Source organism: Mytilus galloprovincialis, chromosome 5 (genome assembly GCF_965363235.1).
Source record: "Mytilus galloprovincialis chromosome 5, xbMytGall1.hap1.1, whole genome shotgun sequence".
In the NCBI taxonomy this organism is placed as follows: domain Eukaryota; kingdom Metazoa; phylum Mollusca; class Bivalvia; order Mytilida; family Mytilidae; genus Mytilus; species Mytilus galloprovincialis.
In genome coordinates, this window is record NC_134842.1 from 91808566 (window position 1) to 91823031 (window position 14466).

Consider the following 14466-nt stretch of genomic DNA (forward strand, 5'->3'; position numbering starts at 1 on the left):
GCTTCTTTTTGTGTACCTTTTTTTGTACACAAATAGAAATGAAAAAAAATACTGGGTTTAAAAAAACAAAGAATAGATTCGTCGCACTGCTACGTTGTAATTGGCTGTGTAGTTCATATCTTATTTTGATGTCATTTGGAGAATTTGGCCTAGAGTATTTCTATTAGTTCCAGGCATTTTCTTTTTTCATATTCTATATATGAATCAAGGAGCGTACTGGACATACCTTTTCCTTAAGTGTATGGGTTGACCATTAAATGTATTTCTGTTTGTATGTATCGTTTAGTTGCTATGTCTATTTTAGAAGTACGAAACAGAATTTATCTGGAACATTTAAAACTACTATGTTAGGAATAAAATACTATATCAACCTATAAACAATGATAGCCTTATCAGGAAATTAATTATATAGCATATCTAAACACTTAGTATAAAGGTTCAAGAATGTTGATACCTCGGATAAGAAACGTCCACTGACAGTAGCTGTAACCAACCGACAATTACACAAGACTTTTAATTTTGTACAATGTACGTGCATTTCATATACATATGACTCATTAGTTGCGCTTTAAGCAAAACAGTTGAAAGACTGAACCAATCAGGATGTCTTAGAGCAGTAGAAACAAAAAGTTCATCAGTAGTAAATTAAAAGAATAGAATCAATGAAAGTACTACCCCATAAAACAATTGATAAGTGTTTCTGTTACTGGTACCTAAATTTGATAATTTAGCAAGAAGTTTGTTAATATTGGACAATTTTTAGCTTGTTATAATAGGGAGACAATTGTTTATGATAGCAGATCGAATATTGATATCAAAATATGTAGATGTGGTATGATGGTAAATGAAACACTCTCAACAACAATGAAAAACCCTCATACCAAATAATAAGCTATACATGATGTCTATACATTTTTGAATTTTTGTCACATAGGGTTGCTGTCTCATTGACACATGTCACAGCTATCAATCTATTCACGAAACCGTTAAAAGGTAATAAAACTATCGTTTACTTACATCAAAGAAATCTGTCAATAACAGAGAATATTTTTTACATATTCTAAATATCTATTCGTCTACGCAGCTGTTGCCCCAACAAAATCGATTACTTTATACCGCTTTTGTTATGCAACAGGTTGCTTGTAAATGTAAGCAGACGTAAAACACTTAATAATTTGGACAATTAATTGTGGTTTTATAGTAAAAGTTTGATGTACACAGGAAAATAAGAAATGATAATTATATTAAGGTTGTAAAAATTTTTTTTATGATATATTACATGAACACTATAAAAAATGTTCATGTTATTAGAACTGGCTTAATATTGAAATAGTCTGTTTGTCGTAGTCACAATCTTATTCTCTTTTACATGAAATTTGAAGTCAATAAATACAATAAATCACTGACTCTTGCCACCAGACGGACGACGGGTATTATCGTGGAACAGGATCTACTGATTCTTATCAAACCATTAGTTATACTTCTGGTTCAGTGCAGTTTATGTTGTTTATGCTGTGATTTGATATACTGTTGTTTATCTTTTCTTCGTTTTTTCTCTCTCAATATACTGTACAATTCAAAAATGGAGAGGGGTAGATATTAAATGCTATTTCAACTAAAACTATACCAATCAAATATTCTTTATCTGTATGAAATTGCGTTCAATCACTTTGCTTTGAGTAATGATTATTTAATTGAAATTCAAATAGTGATTTCCTCCTTTAATTTAAAAACGCCCAATATTTATTGGAATAAAGTAGTCAATTTAATTTGCGGGCGAAAATTCATTTACAAATTTGTTTTAAGCAACCAAACCATTAACTATTCTGAAAAGTACACTACGCAATCCATATTTTTTAATAGTATTAATGTATGATGTATTAAACAGCTTATAATATGTCTCTATCTCATACATTTATATAAAAACGAAGATGTGGTATGATTGCCAATGAGACAACTCTCCACATTTATTATGTTTTTACTAAATGTGTAAGATCGCACGTTTTAATATTTGCATATTAACGCTATATATGATCGTATTGTCTTTTATAAAGCGTGTCAAACGTCTAGAAATATGTTTGAGTTATTCCCATGTTAAGAAATATGTATTTTTATTTTAGTGTACACAAATATTTGTATAATATGATAGTGTGTATTAAACATTATTTAGAAGGATAACGCCATCTTTATTTCCTTACACTGTAGTTACCATGTTAAAAGCACTTGTTTAATTCTTTCTATAAGGTAATAAAACACACTTTGATATCGTAAATATTCAGGATACAATGTATTGCTATACAATAAATCAATATCTACCTCACACACACATGTATTTGTATTCGTCAAACATGTCAATGAAATACAGGTATTTAATGGTGGAATTATAAATGTTGATTCACGCCAGAAAGCATTATATGTTAATACGATGTTTCTCACTGGTTCTATCTATCTATGTGACGTTCTTTCTTCGACCTTACACAGGTCTATTGCTTTAATGTACTTTTTTTTATGTCAAGATGGTCTCTTGTGGAGAGTTGTCCAATTGGAATTCATACCACATCTTCTTTTTTGTATTTACTTGTGTACGAGAACTTTTATTGTACTGTTGACTCAGACTGACTGAGCTGGTTTTCCTCAATTTTTACAATCATATGGAAAATTTCCATGTGCCTAAATATTAAATATAACAACAAAAATTGCAATGAACATAATCCACGTAATGTGTCTTATATATGTTATATGAATAATAAGTTAGTAAGAAGTTATGCTCCAAATTTGAGCTACTCGACAAACGTAAAAGTACAAATCGTACAACGATTGTAAAGACTTAATTAAGAAACAGTTCAGACTGAGTATGGTAGTTTTTTTTATGAATTCTGAACATTTTCTTAATTAGACAATTCAACACGAATTGTATAATGCTTTATAATTTACAATCATTGAAAGATCAAGGGGATTGACCTTTATTTTGACTGTTTGCTTTGGAGATTGTTGGTATATGAATCAAATGTAATATAAATATGTTTTTTAAGTTCACGAATTTTAAACGTTTAAGAATTTCGGACCTTAATGCTCTTCAACCTCGTACTTTATGTGGCTTTTTTAATTTTTTTTTTGGTTTCTAGTATATATGATGAGTTTATTTATATATAGACAATTGCTGGTTTTGATAGGCATTCTTTACAATTATTATATATTTAGTGTACTGTGTAATTCATATGCATATTGTTCATTCATTGGACATATCTTACAAGTGTTTCATGATATACCACTACCTAGAAAGTCTGAGATATGGACATTTTAAACAATATTCCGTTTCTGTGTGTGTTATACATTTTAATGCTGTGTGTGTTATACATTTTAATGTTGTGTCGTTGTTCCCCTCTAATATTTAATGCGTTTCCCTCAGTTTTAGTTTGTTTTCCCGATTTTGTTTTTTGTCCATAGATTTATGAGTTTTGAACAGCGGTATAATACTGTTGCCTTTATTTAACCAAAAGGGTCACAGAGAAGTAACCCTATATTACTAACTAAAACAAAAACAAAGCTAAACTGCCAAATACAGCTATCTATTTTATGGTTTGGTTAATTCCTTTACAAAGATATTCAAGGATTTGCTTATATCATGTTTATCGAACTTTAGTCGGCTCTTACTATAAAGTGAAAGATTGTATGAAAGTGAAATAAGAAACCATAGGTCAACGATGATATAAAAAAGGTAGACACATGCAGGTGTTAAAAACTTAAATCACGTGTTGAATTATCATGAAAAATAGGTATGTATCTATTTGTTTTATTTAAAAAAAAAACACCCGATAGAACTTGAATTGACAACATAAATGGGACAAACTTTTACACATAATTCCAAAATACGTTAACGAATCTATAGATAAGTACACATTTTCGAAGTATGTAAATATAATTCAACTTAATATGTTCAAGTGAACATGGCGAATATGCAATATCCGCTGTAAAATCAAATATCACATTTTGTATTCGTCATGATCGTTAAAATCTTCTAAAAAATGAAAGGAAGAACTACATGACATCTTATATTTGAGGAATAGCGTGACCAAAAGGGACTAACAACGAACAATATTTAATTTGTACATTCCAACAGGTCTCAGAGGTTTTATCTTTACACTCGCCTTTTCAATTCTATAATCACATTAGATATTTTAGGATGATGAATATTGACTTGTTGTTAAAAGAAATAAGATATGGAGATACTGTAGCAAATGGGTACTAAGAATCCATTAAATCTTACAGAAGAATACGACTGTGTTTTTTTGTCTTCAAATCCCGAAATACCAGTCGTGTCATCCTATTATCATGATGGCAACACTTACATTGTTGACGTTGCACTTAACGGTGAACAAAAGTATATACAAAATACACAAAAACTATTTCATGGTACATAATAAAATAAATATGCTGCAGTGCTTTTATTCAAGCTAAGTATTGTGCAACCGTATAATGTGTAAGGATGATACATGAAGTATCACCGACATCTCACAAGAAAACTGACTGATATAATGTTGAAATAAGAATTGAACATGGAGCTTGTCAAAACATGTTAAATGCTTTTGTTTCTAACTACAAAACTCACCTTTCCCTTAGATAAGTTTAATCTCCTAACAAAGCACTTTGTGTGTGTAAATCATAGTAAATAGATAAAATTACAAGCATGTCGCCGCTAACTCTATCTCCTCTTAGGCAAAATGTTGTATTTATACATTATATATTTGCTTTTCAGTTTTATTTTGAATCGCAAGGTCCAAACTGACTAGGCAAGGTTCAGAAGATAGCCATCTTCTTCGTTTTTTGTTTACAAAAAATGTATATTTCATGTCATTTTGACAAGTGCTTAATTTTCCCCTACCTGTAGCTTTGATACATGTGGAAAAAGTACAATGAGTTAAATAATAAAATCAAAGGAAATTTAAAACAGAAAAGCTCAAACACATCAAATGAATGGAAAACAACTGTTTATAATATTAAACCGTTCAAATCGAAGCATCTGATAAAGGTAACCCCTTGATTGATGTAGAGAAATAGAAGATGTGGTATGATTGTCAACAAGACGATTATTCATGAGTAAATTTAAATTCAGCAACTACATGCCAACACACAGCCTAGGACACTGTCATTCGATTTATGATATTAACAACTTATCGATTAAAATATTTAAGCAATTTCATACATCAATACCGTTTGACAATTAATAGTAAAATTCTACATATGCACTGAATAACGTAGACCCGAATAACAGATTTTTACACAAAACAATATTTATAACTTCAAAACTAAATTGGTAGCATACCCTAAAATTAGAAATGGCATACATTTTACAACCTTTTAACAAGTGTACGTTTATAGCAAACAACGATATATTTTCACAATATTCAAACGAACTTTGATCTTTGATTTTTGAAAAGTAAAAACATGTAAAAATGATTGTCCCCCATAAATACATAGCTAATGACCAAAAACATATATAAAATTCAGATAAAAAATAACGTTCTGAAAATGTCATACATAATGAGGCTTTTTCGATTGAAATAAATGTGTGATTGTAAACAGTAAGACAATGAACAAATAATTGTAAATGACTAGTATCAATTTAACACCACACAAGCTAACACATATACACTTATATAGGAAAAGAAAACAATAAAAAACTAGCCTGGAGCAGGAAGCTGACGAATAGTACATAAAGAATAAGTGAATACAAAACTGGAAATAATTGATAAACGTTATAGAAGACACACACCTTTTTTCAAAAGAGGAGCGAAAGATACCAGACGAAAATTCCAACTCATAAATCGAAAATAAACTGACAACACTTTGGCCATAAAGAAAAAGACAAACAGACAAACAATAATACACAAAACACAACATAGAAAACTAAATGATAAGCAACACGAACCCCACCAAAAACTGGGGGTGATCTCAGATGCTCCGGAAGATACTGCTTCATATGTAGCACCTGTATTGTTGCGAACTTATTCAATCGTATATTCCTATGTTCTTGATAAGATAATCATCAAAGACACTAGCCTATACTTCGGTACGCCATATTCTTATTGATAAGATAATCATCAAAGACACTAGCCTATACTTCGTTACGCCATATTCTTATTGATAAGATAATCATCAAAGACACTAGCCTATACTTCGGTACGCCATATTCTTATTTCTTCTATATTAAACTCATCTGTGGCAATGGAGACACAGTTTTTGAAAATAAATAAGGTTTGAAATTGCAAAATATTTATAAACAAAGACTTCTGTCAAGTTAAGCTAAATGTTGCTAATATATCTATGTCCGATGGTAGCATTAACTTAGTGTTTTAAAATTGTAACATTTTTGTGATTTTAGTTAACGAATTTCTATTTTTATAGTGAATGAACGTCTTTGACGGCAATACATTTATAAAAATACAGATTTTCAAGGTCCCCTCTTTTATTTATCAATGTTTCTTAGCTCAAGTTATTCTCTATAACAAATAATACGGAATTTTTATATTGATAACTCAATCGATTGCAGTTTCCTACACTTAGTCTTAAAATTAAACTCCACTACCATTTTTACTTCTAAATAAGGACAAATTATTTGACATATATTCTACAACCTTTGCCTGATTTAGAAAAGAAAATTGTAAACATGACTATAAATCTTTTTTAAATACATTTTTATGAAACCGAATATTTCAAAATACAATTATGGTTAAAGATATAGGTCGATAACTTTAACACATAGTTGTGTTGTAGTTGTTTGTGTAAAAACACTGTAATGTTTCAAGGCCACCATGTGTGTTTAAAAACAATTCTCAACATTCGAGACTGCTAGTCACAAGATTTAAAGTCTTCCTATAGAACATTGGAAAACTGAACAAATCTTATTACTGTGTGGATCGAAAGAAATAGGCTTTAATAAGACAGCAACCAAAATGACCATAACGCCTTGTAATTTGATAATATGATATTTACCGATAAACAAACACCGTGGACTATTTTTGTTAATGAATAGACAGCGACAAAAAAGCTATTACAATAAGTTTAAGTTTCAATTCCTACATCAAACAAAATGCACATAAGACGAATCAGAAAACTAAAGAGCGAATAGTGTGTATACTGAGAAACTACAAGACAAAAAAGTATCATGAATATTTAAACGATATATATAAGAACCATCACCAAAATACTTATTTTATACATGACAACTGACAGAACATTTAAGCATACAAATCAAGTTTGAAAACCTATTACTTGAACCCCTGGTGCATGATCATAAACTAAGAATTTATGCATTTATCATTGAGAAAAAGTGGAAATTTTATTACTGATTACAATAATTTGAGAAAATATGACATTTCGAGCGTTGGGTATTTTTTTGAGATACGGTTTTTAGCGGCTAGTTGTGCTTAATATTTATGCCTATCTCAGCTGGTATTGATTGATTTACTGGACAAGAAATTGATTAAATCAATCAGGTTGCGGAATGAAATCTACATATATTTGCATAAAATATGTATATTGTAAAATAGTAATACGACATTCATTTATAATTTAATAGTCAAAATGATATTTAATATTTAAAACCGAATCTACAATCATGGTAGAAGGGTTCAACACTGATGAAAAGCCAACATTTAAAATATGCCCATTTTAACTCGTCTGAATATTTTGCGAGATGAATTCATAGTTAAAAATCTTTCGTGTTTAAAAGCTCACAGAATATCTTCTGGATTGAAACAGAATAGTTATAGTTATTAACACTATGACTATTGTGTATAAGTTTAATTTACGACGTATCAGTGCACACATCTATTTAGGTAAATAATCCCTGTATTTTAATTACTCGTGGCGTTTCGTTCTACATGGTAATCATTTTAAAGGTCATGTATCGTAATTAAAATACAACTCTAAGTTTCAATCTTGTTACAAAGCAATTGTGTAGCGAACCATTCCACACACACACGTTTAAAAATCCTTTTCGTGCTTCTTTGTGCTTTGTGCTTTGACCATAGTGTGCCATTTTGTTTTTCGTTGTTTACATAATTGTTTGTTTTATTAATAATTAAGATTTTAAAAAAGTGTTGACTGCTTAACCTTAATTCTTAACCTTAAGCACCTATTATATATATTTGTTTTAGTAACACATTGTTGTCAATATAATGAAATGTTTTGCAACTAGCATACCTATAAAAAAAATATTCGTTCGAGGTGTTTGAGCTTTTAGTTTTGATATTTGATTTGGGACTTTCCGTTTTGAATTTTACTCGAAGTTCAGTATTTTTGTGAAATGGCAAAATGAAATGACAAAACACACCAAACGAATGGACAACAACTGTCCTATACCTGACTTGGTACAGGCATTTTCAAATGTAGAAAATGTTGGATTGAATACTATTAAGTAACAACACAAACATTTTAATCGACATATTTGCATTGCAGTTTCTACAAATATACGTAGACTTCATTATTTTAAGATGTACCATACTAAATGTTGATAATTTGGAAATATTCAAAAGAATCATATTATTTTTATTAAATAACTATAACTATAATAGACTCTTCTGTAATATGATTGAATCTAAAGGTATATTAATAATGAAGAATATATAACACTCTCATTGATGATTTTTAAAATAATGCACCTATCACGAGTACAATATGTAAAATAATATGAAAGGCGGAATTGTGTGAAATATTAGTTAGTACTTGACACATGATATTCAGTTGACAATGAAATTCTTGGAAATGAACTTGATTATACAAAATTTTAAATGTGTGTCCTTCTAGTTATATCAATAGGATTAAAACAGATAAACTTCCTGAACTTTTTTCCACCGCTACACAGGACGTACAAATACATTTAAAAATAACAATTCTTGGAAATCATTTTAAACTACGCCATTTTATTACATATATGTCCGTCCGCATACCATACATCTTTAAACCTTATATCTTTTTCAAACTGTTATGGTTCATTATTGGCTTTGAACGATTCGGCTTCGAGTGTTTAAATGAGGTTAAATCTAGAAAATCGCTTCGGACGTATTAATGTTAAGATTCGGTATTGAGTGTTTCTAGTGAGGCTATATCTAGAACAGTATTAATGTTACATCGTTAATTTAATTTTACCATTGATCTTCTTTATTCGGTGCCCCTGACTTGAACGATTTTGTATAAATTAATGTAATGGTTACCTATAATCAAACCTGTTTATATATATGTTATATATATATATATATATATATATATATATATATATATATATATATATATATATATATATATATATATACAACTCGTCTAAACATCAACCCAACAATGTTAGATCTGTAAATTTGCTTTCGCCGGGATTCGAACCCATGCCACTGTGATATCGTGACACCAAATCGCCTGCACTGCAGCCGTCCCGCTAGACCACACGACCACCTGGGCTCTAATATATATATATACATCTCCTAAATAAGATTTATATATCATAACTTATTGTAACTTTTTCAAAATAATATTAGTTAGAACAGAGGTTACTACGCTCGTAGTTTTTCGATTTTGATTGGAATACACAAAATTAACAAGTACTTATATTGACAATCAATCATGTTAAGCACAAAGAAGTTCATTCACGCGTAACTACACGATAATAACATGAGGAAGATTAATGTTTTTTTTTTACCTGTGACTTGGTAAATGGAATGTTATTTGCCCTAGGCAAACCTAAACCTTTAAGATAACATTTTATATTTACATAGAACCAAATTATGATATATTGAGGTAAATGATCATGAAATTTAACTAAGGAAAATAGTTCACCCTTCTCTTGCTTTGCATTACATTATCTGATAGCGTTATCAAATTCAATAGCAACTTGAACCAAAAATATGTTTAGAACAATCACTGGTTTTAAAACATTGTATGACTTTATAATGTGGGTACATAATCATAAAATTGGTTATAATTTATCTTAGTGTATTAGGTGCAGGTGAACCATGAAGTTAAATGATCAACAAAATTGAAAACGTCTAAACCTAGTTATCATTTTCCCTGAAGAGGCAATTTGCACTTGTCATTGAACATGGGTACTTATGAAATAAGTAAATTCTATCGGAAATATAAAATACATTTTGTAGTTCGTCCAGCTACAAATCCAAGTTTATAGTCATAACAACTTCAGTTTACTTTTATTTATCTCCGGGGTTAAATTTTTTAAAGAGTTATAAGAATAATTAGAATAACACAATTGATTCTTGAGGTAAATGAAAAACAAGTGTTAGTCCATGAACCAACATAAGAATTGTTTTATAATATAATAATATATGTATAATATTTTGTGTTTACTTAACCTTCTAGATTCGGTTTATAGTAGCAGTTCATTGAAATTGTATTTTCCGTTTGCCTTATTTGAAACTCAACTGTCTCCATGCATTGAAAGACAAACGTCTGAATATTGTTTTCATTAAACTTTAATTAGTTCAATAAAGAAAACATTTAAACACATAAGCTAAATGGCATCATTCAAAAAGCTGCATAATATTTAACAGGACAAGTTCTCAAATGTAAGAATATTTGGAAAATCAATGGTTCATCCACTAATATCAATTACTTTTCACAGTCAGGGACAGACTCACTAACACATTTGTTTTTAAAAAAAACTTTCTACCCCCGAACGGCAGTTTTGTGTAGATCTAAATTTTCTTTAAATCAAGTATTGTCAGAGGCAAACCATATCAAATTTTAATTTTTATCGAAAAATATACAATTGTTCCAAAGGAACGTTATAACAATTCTAATGTTGGTTTAGATTTTGCCATGTGATTATAGACTTTCCGATTAGATTTTCCTCTAAGTTCAGTAATTTTTGTGATTTTACTTTTTATGGACTTACACTTGTTATTGAAATTATTCTTATTATAAAAGTATTGAAAACCAGGGATAAATAAAAGTAATAGACCATTTAAAAGAATTCTGACCAAAAGAAGGCTTAATAACAAAGACAAATTTATATCACTTCAAATGTTTAAAGAGGCACTAGCTACGAGATATATAAAAAATCTAAAGTAAGATTTTTTTGGTTCAATCAATAATGAAAGTGAAATAGTGGAATAATAGTTCGCTTTTATCAGCCAAAATGGTTCAATTTTGTCAATTTAAGCCAAGAAACATTGATAACTACTTATTCACTTGCAAGTGAATAATTCGACCTCATTAAATCCGTATTCATGTGAACTTCAATTTAACCCCTAGCTATAGATTGACAACGCATGCATTGTACGCGAACTGTTTATTTAAAGGAAAAGAATGTCAACAATGAAAGTGAAACAAAGGTAAATTATTTGATAACTGATTTTATCCACATAAATTCATTCTTATACGGGTAAAAAGAATGAGAAACATATATTTTTACTCTATAAAATAAAATCAAACAGACCTATAAAATTCAATTGCACGTGTTGGCTTAATCCATTCATATCTTTGTTTATGTTTACATCGCTCATATGGTCATCTAAGGTCAAATCGATAGTTAATTAGATGGCATTTGGACAAAAATACACACGAACGGACCTACATATTATCGACCCCATGCTCTGTAAACTGTTTATTTTAGACTTTTGATGGCTTGGATAAATGTTTTACATTGTTATAAATCAAATATGAGAATTTGAGTCAAATCGGTGACCATCAATTTGACAGCTAGTGACTCTTTGAGGGAATGTAAAGGAACATATTTTCTTAAAAATTACTCAACTTATCAACGTGGAATATTAAACAAATATGTTGTTTATCCTGACAGTATCACAGTACTTACTGTTGAGTTAAGGAACTAATATGACAGCAAAAGACGTATCAATCAAGTGCTAGTAAATACAAATGACAATTTATCAATGTTGTGCGTTTGTAATTCAATAATGTTTACATAGGGGTCTATGATAAAAAAAAAAAAAAAAAAAAAAAAGAAAAAAAAAACAGGCATAAAACATGTAAGAAGAATAATAGCATCAAAGAAATTATTTTTTAGTTTTCCGTTTGTTTTTAATATTGTCTTTTTTTTATTGCGTTAAACGTATTCGTAGATCTTGACTTCTTCAAAAGACATTTTTTTATCCAAACATTTTTTCAAGGGATTTTACCAAACACAAAAAGTGACTTTTCTTTTTTGATATCTCCAGGAGGTTTAATACGTTAGTATTTTTCATTTGATTTAAAGTGTTCGTTTTTCTTATCTAAAATGTCGTTTGGACAAAATTCTCAGCATGTGAACACAACGTCGGTTATTGTTTTGTTAATCAGATAGAAAATTTGGTATGTGAACAGAACGCTGTAAATTTAACCTTGACGACAGTATCAATTAGAATTCAAATTTGATAGAAAAGCATACCCTGTAAACTCACCTTTACACTAACATATGTATTTCAATACACATATTTGTTGTATTTCAAATCCAGCTATTGGTTTTGTTTACTCAATTCAATCGTATGTGCACTCAAAATTTGAAGTTTTAAATGACCTCAAAGGGGCCTGATAACATACACCTTTTACGCACGAAAGTGGACATATAATTTTTCCCCATTTATGGACAATCACAATGTAAACAATTTTGAATGGAAATAATGATTTTATCAACTTTATTTTCTTAGACCAATTTGTGGCTAATATTACACTGTCTCCTTTTCGAGCCATATCATTTTCATTAGGATAGTTCGTTCTTAATTTTTCAGTTCCAAAGAATGGATGTTTTAACCATAAATATTGACAATCAAATACTAGTAGCTTTATGTGAAATCAAAATGACTATAACCTCCAGCGTTGACAGAAATACATCGCAAGAAACCCTAACTGTTAAAACAAAAGACAATTGAGGGCAAAAGATACAAAATTATGAAGGAGTTGTTATGCAAAACAGTACAGAATCTCAACCAACTATGTGCGGTCGCAATGACGAATAAATGTAGGTGTAAACGGTGTAAGTGGCAATGGATAACAAATACCAACAGATGTAGCTCCTATAACGATAGACATTGAACTCTATTAAATTAACTCATTACTGTTTTTAAACTGTGGCAATAAAACAATAACCATCGTTATACAAGCGAAAACAAAATGACAAAAAGACAAACATACAACTTATCAATATTAGAGAACTATTAGAAGTTACTAATAAATATTTTTAGAAAAACATGATCTGGAGCAAGTACATACTAAAAGTCTAGGCAGTAAATGTTTATTAACATTGAACTATTGAAATAATATACACCAAATAATAAAAATGCACAAACTATTCGAAATTCAAATTCTAAAAGGGAATGTGCCTGTGCCAATTCAGGAATATGACAGTTGTTGTCCATTCTTCGTTTGATGTGTTTGAGCTTTTGACTTTGCCTTTTGATTACGAACTTTAATTTGGAATTTTCTACAGAGTTCAGTATTATTGATATTTTTCTTTTTTTTCAAAGAAAATACACATTTATATGGATCGTATCTTAATTGAAGAGCTCTATAAACGGCAAATGCCATGATCCATAAATCGTTTTTTTATATTTACGAAAGAAAGTCATTTAAACATTATTACTTTTATATGTAAAGATTACTTGACTATCTTTCTGCATTTTCTTTCAAGTATTTTGGTTATGGGTTCTCTACTGTTGTGTCCTCTTGAGAATACATGGTATGCTTAAATATTGTCATCAGTTGCAAAATTTTTACTGATTTTTTTCGTTCTTTTCTTTTCCTTTTTTATGTACTTATTTCGGTTTCATTTGTGTAATTTTGATTGCTCTGTTCGTTTGTTTTGCTTTACATTCAGCCTTCATCGATGATTTTCTTGTTCTATGTAATAATAAGCTAATTTACACTCATCAAGTTTATTTGAATGGTGATGAATTCGAATAAGCAATAACTTTATTTTAACTTTAGAATAGCTCATGTAGTCTAATTTGACCGAAAAAACTGCAGCAATGGTTTGAAATAAAATATTTGTCATAAATATTTTAAAAGTAGCTTTGTTTTAGGACAGTACATTATTTGATCTTGGCTACTATGGTTAATCTTCGCACTTCTATATTTAACATTGCCATAAAAGTGGAAGCTTTGGCTAGGCACAAAACCAGGTCCAACCCACCATTTTTTTGTTAAAATGTCCTGTACCTAGTCAGGAAAATGACCATTGTTATAATATAGTTTGTTTCTGGGTGTTACATTTTAATGTTGTGTTTCTGTAGTGTTAAAGTTCTCCTATTATATCTGATGTATTTCCAGTTTTAGTTTGTTACCCGGATTTGTTTTTTCCTCAATGGATTTATGAATTTTAAACAGCGGTATACTACTGTTGCCTTTATCTACATACCTTGCTTGAATTTATCGTAACTATTGAACATTATGTGTTGTATAATAGTGGAGAATGTAACAACGCGAAAGAAATGCTAATCACATACTACACAGACAGTATATGGACAA